Source organism: Schistocerca gregaria, chromosome X (assembly GCF_023897955.1).
Source record: "Schistocerca gregaria isolate iqSchGreg1 chromosome X, iqSchGreg1.2, whole genome shotgun sequence".
NCBI lineage: Eukaryota > Metazoa > Arthropoda > Insecta > Orthoptera > Acrididae > Schistocerca > Schistocerca gregaria.
Genome location: NC_064931.1, coordinates 165,832,524 through 165,860,261, shown reverse-complemented (window position 1 = coordinate 165,860,261; position 27,738 = coordinate 165,832,524). Strand labels below are relative to the sequence as shown.

The 27,738-nt window shown below is 39.4% G+C and overlaps 1 long non-coding RNA gene across 5 annotated transcripts in view; it reads right to left on the bottom strand.

The window, feature by feature from the left end:
* Positions 1 to 27,738, bottom strand: part of LOC126299261 (uncharacterized) — a 717,934-nt gene that overhangs the window by 612,669 nt on the left and 77,527 nt on the right. For 3 of the 5 annotated variants that reach the window (XR_007552757.1, XR_007552756.1, XR_007552754.1), the window contains exon 1: positions 26,706 to 26,874. The exons of 1 other annotated variant lie outside the window; for it this stretch is intronic. This is a non-coding gene — a long non-coding RNA (uncharacterized LOC126299261). Of the gene's footprint in view, positions 1 to 13,324; positions 14,875 to 26,705; positions 26,875 to 27,738 lie in introns of those variants that run through there. One more of the 5 variants, XR_007552753.1, reaches the window with a different exon arrangement.

The following is a 27,738-nucleotide window of genomic DNA, read 5'->3' as shown; positions in this document are numbered from 1 at the left end:
GAATGGAGACAAGCTGGCAGTGGCTCCATTATGCTTTGGGGAACATTAAAGTAGACACTCACGGGTCCAGTGGAGCTTACGCTACGCACCATGATGGATAACGAGTATCGTACACTGGTAGCAGACCACATGTACCCCTTCATGACAATCATGTTTCCAGACAGCAGTGGCATTTTTCAACAAGATAATGTGATACATCACAGGGCCATGAGTGTGACAGAATGGTTCAAGGAACACAGTGGTGAGTTCCAATTGATGTGCTAGCCACCCGAACTAGCCAGATCTGAACCTGATTTAACACAGCTGGGATGCAATTGAATGTGGCACCAGAGCTCATTGCACCCCTCCCAGGAATTTTTGGAAATCGGGTGCCTTGGGTGTGCAGGTATGTTGCCAGCTCCCTACAGTGACCTACCAAGACCTCACTGCTTACATGCCTTTATGTGTCACCTCACCGCTGTTATCCATGTGAAAGCAGTGATATCATATGCAGCCTTAGCAACTTTGGAAAGCCATGACAATCTGGAGGCTGTCAAACTGCTGTGATTCATGACTGACAGTATACCTTTGATTTTAAAATGATATTGCCTATTGAAAGGGGGGAGGGGAAATGAACTTGCTTTGATAGTTTCTAATTCTTTTATTTTTTGCTCTTACGCCATGTAATGTCATTACTTATATCTCCTTATTTGTGTGAAAGATTATTATTTTCATTCTTATTATTATTACTATTATTATTATTGTCATTATTATTATTATTATTATTATTATGTATTGGTTTATAATCTGTACTGTGACATTTGTCAACTGTGGGTATTGTGTATCAGGCAGAAGTTTAGTGCTTTTCTTGCAAATTCAAGTAAATTATTGAAATATTATTTTCTTTGCTGATTAATATTGACTGTTAATCAAAAATCACTTTTTCATTTTTTTAAATTTAAAAAATTTAATAAATCAGAATTTATCACTCAGGCATTGGTGGTGCTACTGTAGTAATGACCCTCCATTTGAGGTGTGTGTAGTTACAGTGCTCATTGTAAATGTTTCTCTTCTAAGATAACCCAAGAATCACATTTCCTTATTTTTATTAGAAAAGTAGAATCACTATAAAGATACAGAGTTGTTTCAAATAAATCAGAAATACACTTTCAAAAGTCTTGTCATGAAAATTTCATCCATTCCGTATCTGTAAATGACCACACTGAATAATACGACGGTAGTCTACAAAGTAAGTTCCGTTTCTATTTCTATCTGCGGCAGTGCTACAATCGCAGTTCCTAGCAAGCGCGGCAGTTACTCTGACTCAATGAGAAGACATGTAAGCCATTTTCAAATTACTACTGCCGACATGTGCTTTGTAGTGCTTCTTTATAATGTCACCCGTAATTGAAAATGCCATCGCATGTGTAATCAGATCTGAGATTCATTTTCTAAATGCAAAGAAAGTTAAACCAAAGGAAATTGATTGGCAAATCTGTGAGGTTTACGGACAAAATACTATGAGTCATTCAATGGTTAGAAGATGAGTGAATGCCCGTCTGTGGTTCAGATAAGATTAAGCACAACCATAAGTTTACACTTAGTGCTCTTGCTATGAAATTTCTGCAAATCTCAGTAATTCATGAAATTTTTACAGAAAAACGGAAATTTCAGGAACTGCTCATATTGCGTACCAAATTTCTTACTGAGCAACACAAAAAACAAGGGATGGGCAGTGCACTTCAGTGTTTGACACACTACAATGAAGAAATCGATGGTTTTCTTTCTCGGATAGTCATGGGGGATGAAACTTGGGTAATGTAAGACACCCCTGAAACAAAACAGCAATCAGTGGAATGGAGGCACACTTCACCCCAACAAAGGTTAAGCCTAAGCAAATCGTGACACCTCTAAAAGTCATGTGCACCATTTTTTGGGACAGAAAAGGCATTTTGTTGATTGATTGGCCCCGCGGTAAGAAATCAATGCACATGGTTACTGAGAGACCATCAAGAAATTGTGCTGTGCAATACAGAGCAAGCGCCAAGGATTACTGTCAAAAGGTGTTTTTTTCCACAATAATGCCCAACCTCACAGCTCTTATGGGAATTTCACTGGGATGCATTTGATCATGTTCTGTACAGCCTGGACCTGGCTCCTAGCTATCTTCTTACAACTAAAATCTGTCCTTGGTGGTCAACACTTCAATGATAATGACAAGCTAAAAGAATATGTAACCACATGGTTGAATACACAGGTGGCAAGCTTTTATGAAGAAGGCATACAAAAACTTGTGCCACGATATGACAAGTGTCTACAAAATTTTAGAAGCTATGTAAAAAAAGTAGCTTAACAGATGTAGATTTTTACAAGAAATATTTTTTCTGTGTCTGTGCACGTTTGTTTTATATAACCAAATGGAACTTGCTTTGTGGACATACCTCATAAATTAATAACTGTGAAGATCTATAATCAAAAGTGATGTCTATTTATTTTAAGCATATTGGATTTGATTACCAGCAGAGTCAACAACTGACAAACTCCCTGAATTGCTATGAAATTTCTGCAAATCGCACTTATCAGTAATTCATGAAATTGTTACTGAAAAATATGCCATATGCACATTTCATTTTCATAGTTCAAAAGTCAGAGAAGAAGGAAGAGTAATGTAAGTTGAGCATGGTCACTTGTGTTTATTTCATAGTAATGTAATGTCCTATGCAGAGAGTACAAATAAGTTGCAACATTGCTGAGAGTATAATCCATTGGCTACAATCTTTGGAAAAAGCACGGTTTGATAACATTTAACACAAACTTTGATAACTGCTTGTAAAATTATTTTGAAGCAGAAATTAAGCCTCTTGGAAAATAAAGTAGTAAGGAAGTAAGTAAGTTTATTTTTCAGTTATAGTAGTATCTCCATATTGTCCATTGCATTATGAACTCACAATTAAGTGTGCGTTAGGAATATTAATGAAACATGAACATGAAAACTACAACTGAAACCATTGAAGATCACTTACTGCACTTATCAATTTCATATGCACATGCATGGGTTCTTTAGCTTTGGATATGATAAAATAACAAACAACAGGTGTGGCAGTGAAATGAGATATTTGGCAACACTGGAAGTAGGAATCACAAAACACTAGTCATGCCACTGACCCTGATATTTATGTTCAGTGGAGATGCCATCATGGGCCAGTGAAAAATGTGTTGTTGCCACGAAGGTGATTTACAAAAATGACAACTAAGCAGTTATGCAGTTTGTTTTTCATACTCATTACAAACTCGCAAGTCATGCCCATCCCATCAGCACATGCTATCAAAGTACAGTAACAGAACTTTGAGGAAATGGGTGATGAGGTGCAAAAGAGGGATGGAAGTGCAAAATGGATGTGTACACTAGAGAATGTTGCAAGAATGGAAGAAGCCTTCAGCCAAAATTCCAGACATTCTGCACAAAAGAATGTACTGAAACTTGACGCAACAGATTGCAGTGTGTGGTGGATATAGCACAAAGAACTGCAAAACTACCTATACAAAATTCAGATAGTGCAAAAGACTGATGCAAATGAGCTCCTGAAAATACTATTCTTTCACCAGAAGTTTTTGCGGTTCATGAACAACCACCCACGTCTGTGCAACAATCTGACCATGAATGATGAGGTGTCAGGCTTTGCTGACAAGCAAAACTTCAGCAACTGATCATGTGCAAATCCTGAAATGCTTCATGGAACACAACTTTAGTCATAAAGTGGTGGTGTGGTGCAGTATATTAATGTTTGGAATTGTTCGGTGCTACTTTTTCCTTGACAACTGTGCTAATGACGGTACCATGAATACGAAACATTATGTTAACACAGTGAAACACACCCTAATGTGACAGCTTCCTGATCTTCCTGTAACTTTAGAGACATTCTTCCAACATGACCATACCTTGCAGCATTCCATTAACATGCTACAGAACATCTTTCCTGGTCATCTGATCTCCAACAGTAGGGAAATTTCCTGGCCTCCAAGATCCCCTGTCCTTCCAGTATGTGATTTGTTCCTTTGGGGTCATTTGAAATCTCAGATCTTCCAGTGGACCCACCAAACACCATCCAAGAAATGAAGGACCAAATTCAGGAGGAAATTAATTGAAGTTCAGTGCCAGTCTTGCAAGATGTGAAGTATAACTTCTTTAAGACATAAAATAAGTGGTCAGCTACATGACATCATTTCAAGTGATTGTCATCTTGAAGTGGAAGCATTGTAAACTGTCGTTTTATTTTTTTAGCACTGTGAATAAATTTTTATTGGTGATGGAGGTTTCAAGATCATCCATTTCACTGCCATACATGTTAGTAAGAAAATTAGAATAAGTGGCAAGGATGAGGAAAAATGTTAAGGAACTTCTGCTAAGAGATGTATAGTTCCTTCGAGGTGGAGAGGGGAGAGGAGGGGAAGAAATGAAAAGAAGTCTTAATAGTGTGTGTGACTTTAACATGTTGACTGCCACATGCACAGTGACGGATGTTTCAGCACCAGGCCAAACCAGGCACACAGTTTTAGGGGTGAGGCTCTGCTATGACCTCATGGCAGTCGTCATATTAAAGGGGATTCCAGTGTCTCAGTGCATACATTTTCTTTCTTAATTTTCACTTTTGCAAAGATAAGCTGTTAGTAGGCAAGAGGAAGAAAGAATGAGGGAGGAAGATAAGAACAAAGTATTAAATGAACTTGTTGTACATTCTTGACAAATGCGGCATAGAGTTGTCAGTGCTTACAGACAAACAGCACTGCATGGAATAACTTCAGAAATTGTTGTGGGACATGATGAATGTATGTTAGGACAGCATGGTGAAATTTGGTGTTAATGGGCTAGGCAGGAGACAACCGACAAGAGTGTCTTTGCTAACAGCACGATATAGACTGCAGTGCCTCACCTAGGCTCACGAACATATTGATTGGACCCTAGATGACTGGAAAACTGTAGCCAGGTCAGATGAGTCCCTGTTTCAGTTGGTAAGAGCTGAAGGTAGGATTCTAGTGTGGTGCAGACCCCATGAAGCCACGGACCCAAGTTATCAACAAGGCACTGTGCAAGCAGTTTGTGGCTCCATAATGGTGTGGACTGGTGTTTACATAGACTGGACTGGATCCTCTGGTCCAGCTGAACCAATGGTTGATGAAATGGTTATGTTCAGCTACTTGCAGGCCATTTGCAACCATTTATGGACTTCATTTCTGTGGATGACAATTGACCATATCACCACACCACAGTTGTTCATGATTGGTTTGAAGAATATTCTACACAATTTGAGCAAATGATTTGGCCACCTTAATCACTTGACATGAATCCCATCAAGCACTTATGGTACAAAATTAAAAGGTCAGTTTGTGCACAAAATCTTGCACCAGCAACACTTTTAGAATCATAGGTGGCTGTAGAGGCAGCATGGCTCAATATTCCTGCAGGGAACTTCTAATGACTTTCTGAATCCATGCCACAGAAAGTTGCTGCACTATGTCAGGCAGAAGGTGGTCTGACAATATATTAAGGGGTATCCCAGGACTTCTTTCACTTCAGTGTATAAGGTGAACAGAAACTGGAAGTTCTGGAAGACCATATTATCACCTAAAATAAACAAAGAAATATGTTATCCTAACATTATAATTTGAAATGTGTGAGGTACCAGGTATGAGACCCATTAGAAACATCACCGGTGTTGAATTCTTAGTCCCATTACCCCCCTCCCCGAGTTCTTTCTAGCAGATACAGTCTACCATTTTCATTAACTGTGGTGGTCTACTTTCTCAAATTGGTTGTTAGAAATCAAGGAATATGGTCTTTGCCCTGTAAGTCCATACAGGAAGAAACGGCATGGTGAGTAGTCTGGGAAGAATGTACATCTTGTGGCAGTTACCTTGAAAAATAAAAACAGGAAAAACATCTCATTTGAAATTGGTTACTCCATTTGTATATTAGCATGGGGTTAACTCATCATGCCTGTGGAAATTTTACTTAACTATTTGTGACGATTCCTTTCCACAAGCCCTCATCCCATTCACTGGCACCCCTAAAAGTCTCATGAAACATCTTATTTATTAGGTAATTATGATGTAGATGCATTCTCAGCATGTCACTGAGGTTGATGTTGCAGGAGACGAATGAAATTCAAATTGGCACCCAAATGCCCATCAAATTAGAACAACACTGCCATGCATATTTAAGAACTTACCTGTAGTTATCTGTCAGTGACACTGGAATAATTATCCATCAACATTAAAAATAGCATCAACAGTAAGCTATATCTGGCCCAGTTTACTATCCATGTAGTTAGATACTAATGCTGAACGTCCAAAATACATTCTTTGAGAGAATTTACTTATGTTCATTGTCGTGAATTCATTGTCTTATGAAATTGTTCACAATGTGTAACTGGGGACCATCATTTCAAATTGCATAATGACAAAAAAACTGATTACATGTAACCTGGGAAATTATTCACAAATTTTAAAATGTGAAGTTATGTTTGTAATGTACGTGAAAATGTGAAATCCATTTTGCAATTCTGTTCTTCATATATAAGGAGAATGTGTCGGTCTTAATACGCCATGACTAAAAACAAATATAAAAATAAAAACAATTAATGAGGCAAATACATAACTAAGTATTTATTTTTGTTACTATTGTAGAATAATAGTTTTAATGATGTCCCTTTTTGGTGCTATTTGTCTTTGAAAACATTTTTATTACACAATAAATATGTTCACATCAAACATTTTATATCAAACTCAGCATGTCTTTCAGGTAAATATTTTGATTCATAGAATCTTGATAATGGCCATTCTTTTGGTTTCTCTTAATATTTGGTAAGGTCCTCATGCTCCTTTCAAACAACCACATGCTGATGTACAAACCTCTTCCTTACTGCCGGTTACAATATGAAGTTCACACAGAAATCTAAATCTCCTATGCTCTTCCAGTCATCCCCAAAATGTTTAGATAGTAAGTAGTAGATTCACATCAGTCATCTTTGCTTTGCCTGTATGGTGAAATCACTGATGGTTCTCGCCCTGCATGTCTGGGGATAAGAATAGGCCAGAGGTGTTCCTGTCTGTCATAAGAGGCAATTAAAAGGAGTTTCAGCCTTTGTGACGGTCCCCTGTAGGGTTTTGCAAGATCAAGCCAATTGAGGAAGGGAGCCTTACATGGTGCATAATGTCCATCGTGCATGGAAATCTTTAGGCCACTTCTTCATTGTCGCATCTCAGTCCCACTCATTTCCCATCTCTTGGGCGAGGACACCTTCCTGGATGTGTTTTCCACCATGCATTGTGCTGTGTCACTTTCTGTGTCGACGATGATCATGGATTTCTTTGCACCTTTGCACCTGATATCCAGCATGGTAGCCAGTCCGTTGTGGTGGGGCCGCCATGTACCGTGTTGGTTGTAGCCCCCTGACCGCACGGGAATCGCTCTGCTGATGCCTATGCCGGTAACTCCCCGCATATGCCAAGGGGTAGATACCCATCCCCCTGCGGCATCGGGACTCCCGGCAATGGCCTTCCTGCCAGGTTGCCTTTGCTGTGGCTAGGTGGCGCTTGTGGGTAGTGCCCCTGGTCTGAGTGGGTGGCATCAGGGAGAATGACACGCGAGAAGCATAGTCCATCATCTCTTGTTGGTGGTGGTGAAACACTAGCAGACTCTAAGCAATCACAAGTTCAATTCAACGCACAGAAGTGCGACACCAAATCTTTCCCCTCCTTGGCCACACCATGGAAGGAACATCAGGCAAAGGATGGCAGCGGAACTTATTTGCCACTGTACCTTGTATGTTTGAGAGCTGATGGGCAATCTTTCATGACGATGAAGCCTCAGTTTTTTGTGGAGCATTTGGAGCACAAGTTTGTGGAGGTTTAGGGATTGTCCAAAATAAGATGTGGGTCTGTCTTGATCAAAACAGCATCCTCAGCCCAGTCACCAATGTTAATAGCTTGTGACAAGCTGGCGGATGTTTCTCTAACCATCACACCCCAAAAGAGTTAGATATGGTCCAGGGTATCCTATTTCTCAGAGACGTTCTTCTGCAGTCTGGCGATGAGCTGGGCCCCAATTTAGAGTGGCGAGGTGTACATTTCGCTCCTGTAGTCATTCTGTTGTGGTACTACTGAATTTGTGATGTGTTCCTGAAAATAAATCAAAGATATACTGAATGAGTGGAAAGAACAAACATAAGTAGAATAACATCACTGTATGTCAAATTAGAAAAGAATTAAGTATGTCCTGAATAGTAACATGAATTTTCTGTGTAGAGTACACCACTCCATTGCCAATGAAGCACCTAGGAGTGAAAACTGCTGCATTTCAGCAAATATTAAGCTGTCAAATGGTGAAGCATATAATCAGCTAATCTGATAACATGTTGCATTCACAATGTAAATGGACAGCTGCTGACAGTGATGCTAGTGTATACCAAGAGTCATTTTATAGGTGCATCTTCAAGGCCTTAAGCATTTGTGACGAAGCAAGCTGGGATCTCTTTACTTCATCTCTTATTTTTCCACCTGCCTCCTTAAATTACTTTTATTTTAATTTTTGCCTACTTACCTTTACATGTATGAATATAATCTGCATTTCCATAAAAGAGAAATGCTGGCCCTCCACCTTAAGGAATATAGCACAAGGTCTAATTTTGTGCCTTCTTTTGTATATGTAATTAATTTCCTAATTTATTTTGACCATTCCTAGTTAAATTTTTGTTATAGGGTGAAATCAGTAATTGTTTTGTGACAGATTCTATTGTTGACTTATAAGTGAATATAAATTCTGTAGTAAACAAAAACATTTGGAAGAAAAACTACTCAGATTCTTAAAGTATCTATTTGGCTCTATTCAAAAACATATTAGCAAAGTCAGCCCTTAATTAATTCCAAAATAATTACCAGGTTCGTCGAAAGTATTGTTTGTGTAACTATATTAATTTCATTATTTAAACAAATGATTCAGCCTAATCTTTGTAGTAGAAGGAACTACTAAAAAGAATGAGTTATGAGTTTCATTGAATGAGTTAAATTTTAATTATAATTTCTGTAAATTAAACAGTGAAAATGTAAAGCTTCAGTGCCTATTATTGTGAGGATATACAAAAAACTGATTTTTGGTGCTGAGACAGTCAGCCCATGTCCGATTTTTCAGACAGGAATTATGTATTCGTGAAATAACAACAATCCATCATCTTAACAGTGGAATAAGTGTAACACAAATAAGCCGTGTGTTATGACAATGTCTGTTCAATTTATTTGAGGAATAGTGTCACACATATCATATTATTCAGCAAGAACTGCCTAGTTAGGTTTTTACTGCTCATAGATATTCAATGGCAAACTATTGCAGCAATATGTTGATGTTTTTTGGTGCTTGAAATACCATTTCTCCGAATGTGCTTCCTTCTTGATGTTTATATAAAAAAGCCGTAGAATAACTCATTTATGATGGTCACTTGCAAATTATTATAATGGGGACCTGTACATTGTCCCACTGTCACACAACGAGAGTTCACTGCCGACTGACTATGGTCAAAGACGACTCCAGCATCAAAGACATTTCACACAACACACAAGCTTCCACTTGTAACCAGTCTCTTTGATATTCTTCATCACATCTACTAATATTGATCAATGTGCTGTCACTCACAAACATATAAGCAAATTAGTATAAAATAAGGCAAATTACAATTAACAAAAAAATATTCTGACAAAACCTTAAGAAAAAATTTACAACCTCCCTCATTAGATTTGGTATCGACAAATCCGGTAGAAAATAACACATCTCCCAGATCCATTACAAGATGTTGCAGCACCTTTCCCTTGAGGGCAAGCACTTCCTCCTTCATACACACAATCACATTTGGGCAGATGGCACATTTCCCAGATGCTGACATGAAGTCACTATCATACCCATATCTAAGCCCAATAAGGACAAACACATTCCTTTTAGCCAACACTCCATTTCTCTCCTCAGCTGTGTTTGTAAGATGATAGAATGTGTGATCACTGGCTGGTTGGTATGGTGGCTCTAACCTCACAATCTACTAACCCTTGCACAATGTGGATTTCGAGCGCATCATTTTGCTGTTAACCACCTCGTTACTTTGTCAACCCATGTCATTAACCATTTTCAGCCAAAATATCCAGTGTTGACTTTGTTTTTTGATATGGAGAAAGCCTATGGCACCTGCTGGAGGGCTGGTATCCTCTGTACTCTATACACATGGGGCTTTTGATGCTGCCAGCCCTGTTTCCTTCAGAAATTTTTAAAAGACAAAGTATTCAAGGTATGTGTGGATACAACCTAGTTAAACATCTTCATCCAGGAGAATGGGGTGTCTCAAGGCTCCGTCCTGTCCATCGTCCTCTTTGCTGTAGAAATTAACCCTATAATGGCCAGTCTCCCACCAGATATCACTGGATCACTTAACGATGTACTGCAGTTCTCCACATACTTGTATCTTTGAGCAGCATCTTCAGCAATGTCTTGAACATCTTTACTCATGGAGTATCGACAATGGCTTTGGCTTTTTCACTGACAAAACAGTTTGTATGAATTTCTGGTAGTTCACTCTGTTATGCAGAAGCTGCCGGGCAACTGTTGTTATACAAGTGTGATGTTCTCCTCAACAGATACGCTTGCCATTTGTCTGCTATGCCTAGCCACCCATCCTACACCTCCTTTTTTGATGACTCCCTTGACTGCCAGTATGGGGTGCACCCCTCTTCTCTGTTACCTCCCAGAGTTTGATTTCAGCTACTATTCCATCAGCTTATCTTCACTACCTAGGCATTGTGCAGTGGCCAGTGTTTATCTTGGACTTCATTTACTTCCTAAGTAAACTACTCCAAATTTAATGTATTGGAGTAAGTTTCTCAACCTCCGCACAGAACATAGTGACAGCACCTTTGTGTATAGTAATGGTTCTAAAACTGACTGTGGTGTCTGGTGTGTCTTCATCATTGACATGGGCCATTTCTGGTACAGGCTTCCAGAACACTGCCCAATATTTACAGCAGAGCTCTTTGCCCTCTATCAGGCTACCTAATACATGGAGCTGGAGAGGCTTTTTAATTGACTCATATTTCGATTCTCCCTGTGCCCTTGAGAACCTCTGTGTGCTGTACACAGTCCATCCCTTAGTGCAATGGGTCCAAGAAAGCTACCGTTTGCTGTCTGTTGAGGGAGACACTGTGATTGTCATGCAGTCTCCTGGTCACATTGCTCTGATGGGAAATGAGGCTGCTGACACTGCTCACAAGGTTGGATTCCTCCTACCTCAGTCTGCTAGCTCTTCCATCCCTTTGGATGATCTCTATGTTGCTGTCTGTTGGCATGTGATGCCACTTTGGCATCACCACTGTTGCACTCTCAAAGGAATGGAAGAAGCCTTCAGCCGAAATTCCAGGCATTCTGCACAAAAGCATGTGCTGGAACTTGACGCAACAGATTGCAGTGTGTGGTGAATATAGCAAAAAGAACTGCAAAACTACCTATATTCTGCAAATGAGCTCCTGAAGATAATATTCTTTCACCAGAATCTGACCATGAATGATGAGGTGTCAGGCTTTGCTGACAAGCAAAACTTCAGCAACTGATCATGTGAAAATCCTGAAATGCTTCATGAAACACAACTTCAGTCATAAAGTGGTGGTGTGGTGCAGTATATTAATGTTTGGAACTGTTGGGTGCTATATTTTCTAAGACAACTGTGCTAATGCCGGTACTATGAATACAAAACATTATGTTCACATAGTGAAACACACCCTAATGTGACTACTTCCTGTAACTTTAGCCACATTCTTCCAACAAGACCATACCTTGCAGCATTCCATCAACATGCTACAGAACATCTTTCCTGGTCATCTGACCTTCCAGTATGTGATTTGTTCCTTTGGGGTCATTTGAAATCTCAGATCTTCCAGTGGACCCACCAAACACCATCCAAGAAATGAAGGACCAAATTCAGGAGGAAATTAATTGAAGTTCAGTGCCAGTCTTGCAAGATGTGAAGTCTAACTTCTTTAAGACATGAAATGTGTAGTCAGTTACATGACATCATTTCAAGTGATTGTCATCGTGAAGTGCAAGCATTGTAAACTGTTGTTTTATTTTTTTTTTCTAGCACTGTGAATAAATTTTTATTGGTGGTGGAGGTTTCAAGATCATCCATTTCACTGCCATAAATGTTAGTAAGAAAATTAGGACAAGTTGCAAAAATGTTAAAGAACTTCTCCTAAGAGATGTATAGTTCCTTAGAGGTGGAGAGGGGAGAGAAGGGGAAGAAATGACTTTAACATGTTGACTGCCACATGCATAGTGATGGATGTTTCAACACCACGCCAAACTAGGCACACAGTGTTAACGATGAGGCTGTGCTATGACCTCATGGCAGTCATCATATTAATGGAGATTCCAGTGTATCAGTGCATACATTTTCTTTCTTAATAAGATAAGCTGTTAGTAGGCAAGAGGAAGAAAGAATGAGGGAGTAAGATAAGAACAAAGTATTAAAGGAACTCGGTGTACATTCTTGACAAATGCGGCATAGAGTTGTCAGTGCTTACAGACAAACAGAACTGCAAGAAATAACTGCAGTCTGGGAAGAATGTACATCTTGTGACAGTTACCTTGAAAAATAAAAACAGGAAAAACATCTCATTTGAAATTGGTTACTCCATTTGTATATCAGCATGGGGTTAATTCATCATGCTTGTGGAAATTTTACTTAACTATTTGTGATGATTCCTTCCCACAAGCCCTCATCCCATTCAGTTGCACCCCTAAATGTCTCATGAAACATCTTATTTATTAGGTAATTATGATGTAGATGCATTCTCTGCATGTCATTGAGGTTGATGTTGCAGGAGACGAATTAAATTCAAATTGGCATCCAAATGCCCATCAAACTGGAACAACACTGCCATGCACATTTAAGAACTTACCTGTAGGTAACACAGTAATATTTTCCAGTAACATTAAAAATAGCATCAACAGTAAGCTATATCTGGCTCAGTTTACTATCTATGCAGTTAGATACTAATGCACAAGGTCCAAAATGCATTCTTTGAGAGAATGTACTTACGTTCATTGCCCGTGAATTCATTGTCTTACGAAATTGTCCAGAATGTGTAACTGGGGAGCATCATTTCAAATTGCATAATGACAAAAAAACTGATTACATGTAACATGGGAAATTTTTCACAAATTTTAAAATGTGAAGTTGTTTGAAATGTACTTCTAGAAATGTGAAAATGTGTCTGTCTTAATACGCCATGACTAAATACAAATAAAAAAAAAAATTAATGAGGCAAATACATAACTAAGTATTTATTTTTGTTACTATTGTAGAATAGTAGTGTTAATGATGTCCTTTTTGGTGCCATTTGTCTTTGAAAACATTTTTATTACACAATAAATCATTTCATATCAAACTCAGTATGTCTTTCTGGTAAATATTTTGATTTATAGAATCTTGAGAATGGCCATTCTTTTGGTTTCTCTTAATATCTGGTAAGGTTCTCGTGCTCCTTTCAAACAACCACAAGCTGATGTACAAACCTCTTCCTCATTGGCAGTTACAATAGGAACTGCACCAATGGAGTTCGCACAGAAATCTGTATCTTATATGCTCTTCTAGCCATCCCCAAAATGTTTAGATAGTAAGTAGTAGATTCACATCAGTCACCTCTGCTTTGCCTGTATGGTGAAATCACTGATGGTTCTCCCCCTGCACATCCGGGGGTAAGAATACGCCCTAGGTATTCCTGCCTGCCATAACAGGCGATTAAAAGGAGTTTCCCATGTTTCGGCCTTTGTGACGGTCCCCTGTAGGGTTTTGAACTCCCTTCTTCAAAACTTTCCCGAAGATCAAGCCAACTGGGGAAGGGAGCCTTACATGGTGCATAATGTCCATCATGCATTGAAATCTTTAGCCCACTTCCTCATTGTCGCATCGCAGTCCCGCTCATTCCCTATCTCTTGGGCGAGGACACCTTCCTGGATGCATTGTGCTGTGTCACTTTGTGTGTCGACGATGACCATGGATTTCTTTCCACCTGATATCCAGCACGTTAGCCAGTCCGTTGTGGTGGGGGCGCCATGTACCGTGTTGGTTGTAGCCCCCTGACCGCACAGGGATCGCTCTGCTCATGCCAGCACCGGTAACTCCCAACGTATGCCAAGGGGTATATACCCATCCCCCTGCGGCATCAGGGCTCCCGGCAATGGCCGTCCTACCAGGTTGCTTTTGCTGTGGCTAGGTGGCGCCTGTGGGTAGTGCCCCTGGTCTGAGTGGGTGGCATCAGGGAGAATGACACGCGATGAATCACAGTCCGTCATCTCTTGTTGGTGGTGGTGAAACACTATTAGTCTCTAAGCTATCACAAGTTCAATTCAACGCACAGAAGTGCGACCCCAAATCGTTCCCCTCCTTGGCCACACCATGGAAGGAACATCAGGCCAAGGATGGCAGTGGAACTTATTCGCCACAGTACCTTGTATGTTCGAGAGCTGATGGGCAATCTTTCATGATGATGAAGCCTCAGTTTTTTGTGGAGCATTTGGAGTACTAGTTTGGAGAGGTGTAGGGATTGTCCAAAATGAGATGTGGGTCAGTCTTGATCAAAACAGCATCCTCAGCCCAGTCACCAATGTTAATAGCTTGTGACAAGCTGGCGGATGTTTCTGTAACCACCACGCCCCATAAGAGCTTAGATATGGTCCAGGGTATCCTATCTCACAGAGACGTTCTTCTGCAGTCTGGCAATGAGCTGGGCCCCAATTTAGAGTGGCGAGGTGTACATTTCGCTCCTGTAGTCATTCTGTTGTGGTACTACCGAATTTGCGATGCGTTCCTGAAAATAAATCAAAGATACACTGAATGAGTGGAAAGAACAAACATAAGTAGAATAACATCACTGTATGTCAAATTAGAAAAGAATTAAGTATGTACTGATTAGTAACATGAATTTTCTGTGTAGAGTACACCACTCCATTGCCAATGAAGCACCTATGAAGTGAAAACTGCTGCATTTCAGCAAATATTAAGCTGTCAAATGGTGAAGCATATAATCAGCTAATCTGACAACATGTTGCATTCACAATGTAAATGGGCAGCTGCTGACAGTGATGCTAGTGTTTACCAAGAGTCATTTTATAGGTGCATCTTGAAGGCCTTAAGCATTTGTGATGAAGCAAGCTGGGATCTCTTTACTTCATCTCTTATTTTTCCACCTGCCTCCTTAAATTACTTTTATTTTAATTTCTGCCTAGTTACTTTTACATGTATGAATATAATCTGCATTTCCATAAAAGAGAAATGCTGGCCCTCCACCTTAAGGAATATAGCACAAGGTCTCATTCTGTGCCTTCTTTTGTATATGTAATTAATTCCCTAATTTATTTTGACCATTCCTAGTTAAATTTTTGTTATAGGGTGAAATCAGTAATTGTTTTGTGACAGATTCTATTGTTGACTTATAAATAAATGTAAGTTCTGTAGTTAATATAAACATTTGGAAGAAAAACTAGTCAGATTCTTAAAGTATCTATTTGGCTCTATTCAAAAACATATTATCAAAGTCAGCCCTTAGGTAATTCCAAAATAATTACCAGGTTTGTCAAAAGTATTGTATGTGAAACTATATTAATTTCATTATTTAAACAAATGATTCGGCCTAATCTTTCTGGTAGAAGGAACTACTAAAAAGAATGAGTTATGAGTTTGATTGAATGAGTTAAATTTTAACTGTAATTTCTGTAACTCAAACAGTGAAAATGTAAAGCTTCAGTGCCTATTATTGTGAGGATATAAAAAAAAACTGATTTTTGGTGCTGAGACAGTCAGCCCACAGCCGAGTTTCAGACAGGAATTATGTATTTGTTAAATTAACAACAATCCATCAACTTAACAGTGGAATAAGTGTAACACAAATAAGCAGTGTGTTATGACAATGTTCAATTTATTTGAGGAATAGTGTCACACATATCGTATTATTCTGCAAGAACTGCCTAGTTAGGTTTTTACTGCTCATAGATATTCAATGGAAACTATTGCAGCAATATGCTGATGTTGCCTGCAACCTATTAATGAGGTGTTTCAACATTAAGGAGGAATCAAACCCTTGCATTAAGATAAGCAGTGGAAGCAGTCATCACCAGGAATGTTTTCAATTGGCTGAGATAACCAATTACTTGCTGTATGTTAGATGGGAACTTCTTAAATATCTTCACACCATAGGATATAATTCCTAAGTTAGATTCCTGTCTTGTATTGACAGTGCCGAACACAGTTCAGCTTGAACTGATTTTTCACAGCCACACTACAGTTATTTCTTGACACCTATATACCCACTATAATGACTGATTTTTTTTACCCACCAGACAGCATTCTCAGGTGCAGTATGATGCACAGGATGGGGAGAGCCAACTGTTGCCTTATCATCAGATGGTACATGTTTGCAGCACTGCTGGAGAGGTGCAGCTGTGGCCAGGCGTGAATAGTACATACTTCTCACTACATTCAGTGTGTACATGTTTTGTTCTCTGGCCATAGCTACATGAGCCACAGCAATGCTGGAAATATGCAATAAATATGTCCCATCTGATGATAAATCGCTTGTGAATTCAAAACCGGCCATGGTAAATAGAAACTGAAGAATAAAATCAAAGACGCCTGGCTGCTGCAAACCTTTACACAATTTTAAACCTGAACTGAAATTGCTTCTTCTGGCAACATCTGCCTGAAGAGAGGTATTTAACAAAAACCTTGTGGTATAAGACTACGATTGCTTGGGCTATTTAGAAGTAGATGCCAATATTCCTTCAGAGTAACATGAGCAGTGATGGAGACCAATATGTTCACTATTACTACTTTTCAGGCATTGAGCTTGCTGGTAATCTGTAAGTAGCTAGTATGTAGGCACAGAAGACACAGAGTGTAAAACCAATGTAACCTACACCATTTTGGTACAACAGACCAATGATCCTTGAAACATATCATTATTTCTAGTTAGACACACAAACTATATCTGAAGAACAAATTCAGTCTATATAAAGGGATCTACTGATCTAACTGTTATAAAAGGTAGATTGGCAAAAAAAAATCATGACTCCATCCACCTGTTTTGAACAGTGATGTCATGGTTTAAACTATTTCAAGCACATACAATACGGTGACCATGACATCACTTATTACAACTGCAAACAAACATAAATAACATGTGAAGTATTTAACTCCAACAACAGAATGAAACTGACAGGAGAACAGAATGACGGAGGTGGTTTCGGGCACAGACAAATATACAACAGTAAGAATAATGACATTACAACAAAACAAATATTTGCCCAAAAATCAAGGACATGAAATCATCAAAATTTAACACAAAAAAATTACAAAAACAAAATCTATTGGCACTGTAAATTTCGATATCTCAAATGAGGACTACAATACCAGCAACCCATACAGAATTAAAAACCTCAACACCACAATTTTCACCTACATAGCTCCAACAAAGCCCTCGATACCAGGAACCAACATACAACTTTAAAACACGGTATTGCAAATTTCACTTCACCCATAATCCTCAAGCAAAGGTCTTGATATCGTGAACTTGCACCCAACTCCAAAACCCGATGACACAAATTGACCTATATAGCACCAAAAAACAAATCCCACTGTACACAAAGCAACACACTCAAATGCTAAAATCTATTTTCCACACTTTCATTTACTCTACCTAAAGCAAAGACCACAGTACAACAAACCAAACCATGCCCACATGAGTAATATCAGAAACACATTCTAATGGTACATCAATAATCATGATACCAACCAATCACAAATTAAGTACAATATATATTATTTTTTTACCAACAACTTTTAATTATTTTAGTCGTTGCAGATCCAGACCATTCAGCCACCATGTTTTTGACATTACTGAGAAACCTGATGTGATTTATATGTTTCTATTTAGCATCGGCCACCAGTCAACACTGGCGACGATTCGTTCGTCGTCGTCATCGTCGTCATAACAATTGGCGAAAAGGTTGAAGGTACAGATTTTTTGGAACGTGGAACAGTGAAAGCAGCACTATTTATACATGTTTCCAGACTACATACCCGGCTGTGCCACCCATCCTCTCCACATGGTGTGATTGACGAGTGCATGACGTTTTTTCCTACTCCCGTTGTTGATTATTTGCTTTCGTTGTGATGGCAAATCCAGAGGCAGAACTGTTATGATTACAGAATCAGCAGCCCAACGCACTACTGCACACATTGGGACCGCTCGTCCAGGGACAACAACAAGCTGTGCCATAAGTACCGGCTGCACAGCGGGTCACAGTCCCGCCGTTCCGCACATTTGACTTCTGCGTGGAAAGATGGCAGCAGCGACATGTGCAGTTTTCACACCACCTTGCTGCATATGACATCCAACGTAAAACACAGCTGCATATGCTTTTATCTTGTGTTGGCGTAGCATCGTACCTCATTCTCCTCAAACTATTCCCGAGAAGTTCTCCATATCAGCACAGTTTCGAAGAACTTGTTCAGGAATTAACTGATTATTACAAGGAAAGTGTCAATGTTGTCACTCAGCAGTACAAATTTTTCCGCACAAAACGGGTACCTCATCAGAATTACCATGAGTGGGTAGCCAATTTGCAAGGCCTCACTTGCGACTGTGGCTTTTCATGTTCTTGTGGCATATCGTATTCTGACATAAGGGTACAGGACGCTATTGTGCAGAACGTGTCCAACACAAGCATTAGAGAGCAAATTCTTAAATTATCCAACCCCACTTTAGAACAAGTGTTGCACATTTTGGACAGGCAAGACACTTTGGATTTTGCTGCAAATTCTCTTGAATCGCCTCCCACTGTCTGTCAGGTTAGCAAGCTGGCTGCACGCGCATCACACATACATGATAATATACCGGCCCGGCGCACGCCTGCCCAATTCACTTCCAGGAGACAGACACAAGTTATGCGCCGGAAGACGTCACCTGCTTTGCGCTCATGCCCATCGTGCAAGGCCGTGTGCCATTTTTGCAACAAGAAGGGACATGTCCAGGCAGTGTGCCTCAAGACAAAAATCTAATGCTCCATATTACGTTTTGAGACAAAGTAGCTTCCACCAGAATGGTTTCCAAAATAAGACTTCCTATCACAATGAGCCATAAGCAATGGCAATAAATGTTGTACATTCGCCTCCTGTACCTGTGCCATTACCCTAGTGTGTGAATTTCTTTGTGATGCCAGTGCAAGCCGACGTAAGGAGACTCGTCACACACAATCTGCCTGTCAACACAAGCCAGTGCCCAATGCTTCTCAGAATGCTAATTTTTGCTGATGGCAGAACAAACTTTTTGTAAACTTGAACGTTCGGAATCATATGATTTCTTTTCAGTTGGACGCTGGAGCTTCTGTTACACTCATGAATCATAAAACTTTTGAATTGCTTGGTTCACCTCCATTGAGTAACGCAAATGTTACGTAAGCTACCTACAGTGGTCAAAGTATCCAGGTTTTAGGACTGCAAACTCAAGTGATTTCTTTTCATGTACTGTGTTCACCCTCATCTGTAAACATTTCTGATCTTGATTTATTTGATGTATTCTCCTTAATTATGCACGATGACATACTAACAGTCACTAAACGTGTTCCCACCAACAGTGTTTCCGAACTAAGTCAAGAGTTTGCTGACATTTTTTTCACCAGGTTTAGGGAGCAAGAAAAATTTTCAGACGCGTACTTGAATTGAAGGACAATGCACAGCCTAAATGTTTCCGCTCTCACACAGTTCCTTCATGCACTTTCTAGATGAAGTTGCTAAAACACTGCATGCACTTGAGGAACAAGGAGTGATTGAACCAGTGACAACATCACTATGGGCTTCACTGTTGGTTATCTTAACAAAACCATCAGGCAAATTGCCGCCATCAATCCTCAAATTGTTGTTTCAACATTTCCTTTGCCACTTCCAGAAGACTTGTTTGACAAATTGTGTCAAAGTAAATATTTTTCCAAGTTAGATTTGTAAGATGCATATCTTCAAATTCCCGTGGATGACAAATCCCACAAGATTCTCGTCGTGAAAACGCATTTAGGTCTCTACAAATTTAAGAGGCTTCTGTTTGGATGAGCCTCTGCACCTGCACTATTTCAGCAGTACTTACAGGCTCTTTGTGCCTCGATTTCTTCAGTGTGCAATTACCTAGATGACATAGTAGCTTCAGGTTCTACACAACATGAACATTTGCATAATTTGAGACAGTTATTTGAAGTGTTACATGAGAATGGACTTAAACTCAATAAGGACAGGTGTACATTTTTTTCTGAACAGTTATCCTACTTAGGACATGTAATAAACTCTCAAGACATCCATCCAAGTCTGGATCAGGTAAGAGCAATATCAGAGCTACCAGCATGCAAGACAGTTAAATAATTACAATCCATCCTTTGAAAGTTCAATTATTATCAAGAGGTTTTGCCTCATGCATCATCTCTTGCAGCATCATTACATCGACTATGTTGAAAGAACGTTTCGTTCAATTGGTCGCTTGAATGCGAATGTGCCCTTCAGCAGCTTAAATCTGCATTGTTATCTAGTACATAACCTTTTGGCCTCACGGTTGATGCTTCCGAATTTGGGATCGGAGCTGTTCTTGCTCACAAAATTGGTTTGCGCAATTGCCTGATCGCATTTGCTTCAAAGCTACTCTCCCCTGCACAACGTAACTACTTGCAGATCTAGATGGAAGCTCTTGCTTTGATTTTTGGAGTCACTAAAACCCATGCCAACACACTATCCAGATTGCCAATAGCTGAAGACTTGCTGTCTGACTCTTCTGAACAGGCTTGTATGTTACCTGGTGTGCAAAATGATGATGTAGTAGAAAGTTTTCCTGCTGACTTTTGTCGTATAACCACAGCAACAGTTAACAACCTAGTATTAAGTGTCGTTTTGCGTCATGTCACTAAGCAATAGCCTTTGTCAAAAAATTTGGATCGAAGAACCATTGGTTCGTCTTTTTTTTTTTTGTGCAGACGACTTTTTGTCCAATGTGACGTCATCTTGCTCTGCACGGAGAACAATCAGTCTCGTCTTATTGTTCTTCATTCTCTGCAGTCACTGTGCTACGACTTCTTCAAAAAGGTAATTAGGGTATCGTACAGACAAAACAGTTAGCTCGCCGTCACTGTACCTAGTTTGGTATTGTTCCTGACACACCCAAGATTTGTTGTTCTTCTTCCCTGTGTGCAGAAAACAATCCGCACCACCGTAGAAAGTTTTCTCTTGGCTTAAGGCAACTTTGCCACACAATAGCTTACATTTAGATTTTGCTGGTCCTGTTTGGGACGCACGATGGTAATTCTTGTTGATTCTTTTAGCAGTTTTCCATCTGTTGTCCACATGTCATCAACATCGTCTGCTACCATCAAATACTTGTCTTCTATATTTAGCATAGAAGGATTGCTACAAGTCATTGTCACCGACAATGGACCTCAATTTGTGTCTGCAGGGTTCAAAACTTTTTGTGAAGCTAATGGTATTCAGCATTTAACTTCAGCACCATTCTCCCCTCAATCGAATGGAGCCGCTGAAAGATTCGTTCGGACATTTAAGTCGCAAATGTCTAAATTGATTGACTCTCATTCTCATGAGGATGCTCTTTTGTTGTTTTTGTCTACGTACCAATCGCAGCCATGCGGCGGTGCTTCGCAGTTGAATCACTGCAACGCCATCCTCACAGAAATCTGCACTTGTTGCATCCCCCCCACACCATATTTCTTTGCCATGGCAGACCCACAAATTCTTGCCAGATGATATTGTCTATTTTCGTCATTCCCACAGCAATCACCGATGGTTGAAAGGGTGCATCCTTCGCCATCTTGGTTGCGCCATGTTTGTCATATCAGGTCCATCTGGTGAGGCATGCAGGCATCGGAAGCAGATGCGTCTCATTAGCTGTGGGGTCTCTGCCACTTGCCCTATGTTTCCAGTGTTGGCTCCGTCGGGGCTGCCCTTGCAGGGCCCTCTTCCTTGCTCTCCACACCCCTGGGTGCCAGCGCCCGTAGCTTCGCCTTTGACATGCGATGATGCGCCAGTGCGGATACCCTGTCTCACAGTGGAGTTGATCGCAGTGCCAGCAACGCTGCGGGGACCACATGACCACATGGACCAGGTGCCTTCAACTGTGATAGGGCACAGTGAAATTCCAGTTACAATGCCATCCAATGCCGCATAACAGTCTGCACTTACTGATTTCCTTCTTTGTTGCCGGTCGGGTGGCCTGACCCAATGGAGGTCGACCCTTCGGTTGCTCCCATAGTTGTAGAAGCGCAGATTCCTCATGTTGACGTGCACCGTGGAGTAGGTTTCCAGGCGTTTCCAGTCTCCCGTTGGCCGGAATGGCAGGGTGTAGGTGGGCATGCCTCACCTGCAGTCAGGCTACCCACTTCCTCGATTACATCAGCATGGCGTCCTCCATGTGGCAGTCATAAGCCATATTCAACGGCCGTTCGCAGATTTGTGAGGGAGGAATGTGATATCAACGTATGACACCACAATTGTCAGGGGTTGAAGTTATCGATTGCGGTCCGTATTGGTGTCACTGTACCCATGAGTCATGGCCAGCGCTGCTCTGCGGCTTGTATCAAGTTTCTAGCAAGCTCTCGTCCACTCTTGCTCGGAATGTCAAGTAGTAAAGTAGCATAGCCTTCAGCTGATAGGAGGCAACCTCTAACAAGGCACTTAGTAACGTATGGCTTAACTGAGGCCTCAATAGCTATCTGTTTATACTTATATGTATGAAGCCAAGAAGAATCCTGAACAATCAGTTAAATACAATATATGTAATATTTTCCAGCGACTTCTCATTATTTTAGTCATTGCAGATCCAGACCATGCAGCCAGCACCTTATTGACATTACTGACAAACCTGCTGTGATTTGTGTGTTTCTATTTAGCACTGGCCACCAGCCAACACTGGCGACGACTCGTTCATCGCCATCATAAAACATATAACAAAAGCAAAAATATCTCCCACTGCAACAAGTAATGACCTACTCATAAGTATCTGTATCTTATTCACAATTGAAAAAAAAAGAAAAAAATAATATTAAATCTCTGACCATAAGAAACACATTCCACTAATATTTCCAAACATAAAAATGAATCCATCAGCCACAATGTGAAAATTCAATCTATCTCAGCAGAAATTCTTCCAATAGCAACCTGAAACATTCAATTCATGTCAAACAACTCACTAACATACTTCTAGCACAAGAGAGCGCCCCTAAATACTACAACACACCATCTACAAACACAGACAGACTCAGAAACATCAAACCTCACCATGACATTACCACCGCATCACAGGTATGTAACAGGTCTAAGCAGATGGGTGTAGCATCAGCACCTGACCTTGAGCAAATAACGTGACAGTAGCATCAGATAGTAAATGTGAGGCGGAAAGCAAAAAGGGACCTCTTGTCGGAAGAGTAAAATTTTCAGTACAGGCAAAAACATTCAATAATGTGTAAAATATCAAATTTCGTTTTTTTTTTTTAATATATTATAACAGTTTACTTCATTCTGAACACGCTCACATTGATTTGAAACTTGTTTGAATGCAACAAAAGTCAATTATATCATTAAAAAAATCAATGTCAGTCTTCGGAAAAGGGACCTCTTGTCGATATCGGAAAATAACATTGGTTCGACAAGAGGTCCCTTTTCTAAATATCGCAGCTATACATGCAGTACTTCACAAAATAGCATCTATTAAATTTTAGAAGCATTTTAAGGAGCTCAGAGTAATTTCGTATAAAAGAAAACTGTTTTGTGATTTCAATAATGCCAAACAACACACACGGTCCTATTTTTGCGAATGCCTACAGATATTGCCAATGTATAGTTGGTAGCCCTCAAAGAACAGCCGACAGCTGACGTTACAAATTCGTGTTTACAGCTTGCTCAGTTTAAAGTATGCAATGTGTGAAGATAGAATTGTGAAAGCACTAAACGATACTGGTCTTGGTGGTGATTTATATGATAAAAATTTACAAAGTATTTCAAGATTATTTTTCTGAAAGAATGCCAAGTAGAGACGAATCAAGTGATGAGGAACGGGAATCTCAAGGTGATGACTCAGTTAACCTATTTGATATTTCTTTATTACAAGACATTCCGAAGTTTAATGAAGCCTTAGGTAACAACGATAATGTTACTGATAATGTTATTATTGAAATAGAACGAAATGTTAATAGTGATCACATTGTAGATGAGAATGATGGTGCTGAAGACTTTGACCTGGTAGTAACTGATGACTGCATAAATTTAATTGACTCTTTTGATGCTGACAGAGACTATGCTCTCGTTTCAGAGTTTTTAAAAGCAGGTTGCGGGTGCAAAGAAGAATGTTGCAATTGCTGTTCAGTTGATGAATATTTGGAAATGTGTCACTAATGTGCTGAGACTGATCATTATGAGAACACTGTCAACACATTAGATCAAGTACTTTTAGGCCAATTGAGGTGTGTCACTTCAGATTCTTCTTTGGCAGCTCGAAAACATAAAGTACAAACTGAGAGGAAACAATCAAAAAGTAAATACTTAGTAAAAGGTCGGCAAGTTTGTACAAACACTTACATGTTTTCCAACAATATTAAAATTACAAGACTAAAGTGCTGTAACAAAAATGTATAATGTTACAGGACTGATTGTCAAAGCTCATGGTAATGCAAGAAAACTTACTAAGAATGTGACTTCTTTTTCTGATTCAGAGTTTGTTGTAAGGTTTTTACACAATCACTCAGAACAACATGCCATAATTTTATCAGGCAGAAGTAGCACTCAGTACAAAGCAAATTTCAAGCTTCTACCTTCAAGTGATGATAAAGCCAAAATTTTTGAAACTTATATGGCTTCCTTTACAAATAATATGCCTGTAAAACCAGTATCAAGTAGTGTTTTGTAATATTTGGAAAGAGATATGTCCAAAAATAGTTGTCTTGAAGCCCAAATCAGATCTCTGTGCATTTTGTCAACAGCATTTCACTTCAGGAACTGCAATGGTTTCAGTGCCTGAAGCAACTAAAATGGAAACTATTGAAAAAATGAGGTCCCATCTACAACTTGTTGCAAAAGAAAGAGTGTTTTATAAGGGAACTATCAAAAAGACTACGGAAAATTTTGAAGATGGTGATAGAAGTTGTGCACACTACAGTTTTGACATGGCCCAGCAGGTTCACATACACAGTAACCCGTTGCAGCCTGGACCTATTTAGTTCTTGGTTCCATTCGGAATAGGAATATTTGAGGTTATGTGTGAGACTGTGAACAAACAAGTAAACTATCTACTCCCAGAAAGTGTATGAACAACAATGGGATCCAACACATGTTAACTCAGCTGTTGCTGTTGGAAATGAAATAAGTGAAGTTGCTGTGAATACATAACATAGTGTAAAAATATAAATATTATGCCAAAAAAATAAGCACGGGGCTAGCTATATTTTTCTCAACAAGGGGCCAATTAATTTGGTTTCAAATGTATTTACACTCTGATGCGATATTGGTCTCTGGGAGCAATCCACAGATTGTGAAGTGTCAATTAAAAAAAACTCCAAACCACTTGACAAAAGACATTTTAAGTGTAATATATATGCAGAATTTGTTTCTTAAATATGTAAAGTTAAGAAATGATAATAAAGTGAAACAGCTCTTTTATATAATAAATATTCAACCTGCCATAACTTCCTCAAATTTAGAGATAGAAATAAAAATCTTTTACAGGTTGTTCAGAATTTAATGCTGAATGTAAAAACTACAAAAAATCAAATTCCTAAATTTTCGACACGAGGTACGTTTTCGCTTTCCGCCTCACAAATATTGATGAGGCAATGACTGCCAATTGGCAAGAAAACAGGACTAATTTATCTAGAAAGAAGCTTTATTACTGTTGGAACATTTTTTCAATGTTTGCATCTTCTTTGTACAACCCAAAAAGGTCAGCACTGCCTGCTTTGCATTTAGAAATCTTTCTCACTGTACCGGCCCACAAACAAGACTGACAGCACAGTCTTATTCAATCTGTCCTACAGCATATTCTTCTTAATCAGCGCAGCTAAGATTTAAAAATTGTTTACTCTAACACTGAGATTCATATACTTACACCCTAAACCATTTACTCCCCACTGGTACTTCAGATTAATAAGAAACAGACGCTGATTTTCTGAATGTAAGCCGAGACATTCGCATAAACCCTTACCTGCTACCTCAGTATCCTGTTTTGCAAATGCAAATCTCTCACACTATCTACTGTTTAGTTGCACGTCACCTTCTGCTTTTAGCAAGTTTCATCGTTAAACGCTTCAGTGACTGAAAATAAACTTCAAGAACTTCACTACTTAACAACTCAAAATGTTTGAATGAGAGTTAACTTTCAAGAAGCCTTCCAACAACCATATAAACAGTACTAAATTGCATACAACATAGCTTTGTACTCTTTAATATAAGCTTACAACTATGAAACTAAATCTGCAGTTTATAACGTTCTCAGTACAACGCTGTACTTGCAGCTTGAGCACATACGACACAGTATTAAATAAATCCTATACATTTATATTCTACGGGAAAATACGATATGCTAACCACAATAATTTTAACTGATAAACTTACTTAACTCCCAGACTGTCAATGTATCTTAGGTTTCCTATTCTCTCTCCAACAATTTTGCAACACATTTTGCGTTCTGCTTTTCGTATCTCATAAATCGGAACAGCACAAAGCCTGCAGTTCCACGAAGCATATACTATCTTGACCAAAACAATAACATACCTCCGCCCATACAAAGATCTTCCCGCTGGCCAAAAATTTCGTCTTCAAAGTTCATACTCACAACGCCTTCAAATGTGTGTGGTAACTTCTGAGAACTATATCACTTCTCCTTGTTTCGCTATCATTAAAGTCTTGTGCGATTCACCGCCAAACACTGTACTTGTATCGCTTTATTACATATTTACAAATATTGCAAAACAAAGTAAATTGACTAATTCAACGAAAGCTGGGTCCATGGAAATACAAGTGTAATAAATTACTTTGCAATGGTTCGATACTCGTTAACTATCGATAGTTGTGCGCGTCGAACTTGTAGCCTATAAATAGCGGCTCTTCGGCGTTTCAGTCTATTGAGAAATGTAAAGTACAGTGGAATTGTAATCAGTAGTACTTGTCGTAAATTTTTTTGTAGTGTGAACGTAGAAATTGAAATGTCGGTGTGGGAAACCACTTTAACTCCGCCTGCAGTTACTGTTCGAGTGAATTAAGTAGCTCTGCAGTTGCTGTTGCCGGTCCCAAGCCCGGAGAAAGGAGGAGGGTTGGCGACAGGGAAGCCGTAAAAGAATCGACATAAGATAGTTGGAGAGATCCTTTTGAGCTTAGGACCATAGTCGTAATGACGACTACGATAATAATAATATTGATTAACCCACACAATTTCAACGAGCGTAACAAGCAGGAATGTTGGCTCTTCCCCAATCAAACCGAAATGCAAATGCTTCTGGGCATAACCGTTCCTATTGAATAAAACTTTTCCTGGTTGTCCCTATTCTTACAACAGCAAAATGTAACAGTTTACGAATGGATAACTTGCACACCCTCCGCGCTTGTGCCAATTCCTGCTGTTATCTGTCAGTGTAACAGCGCCAAAGGA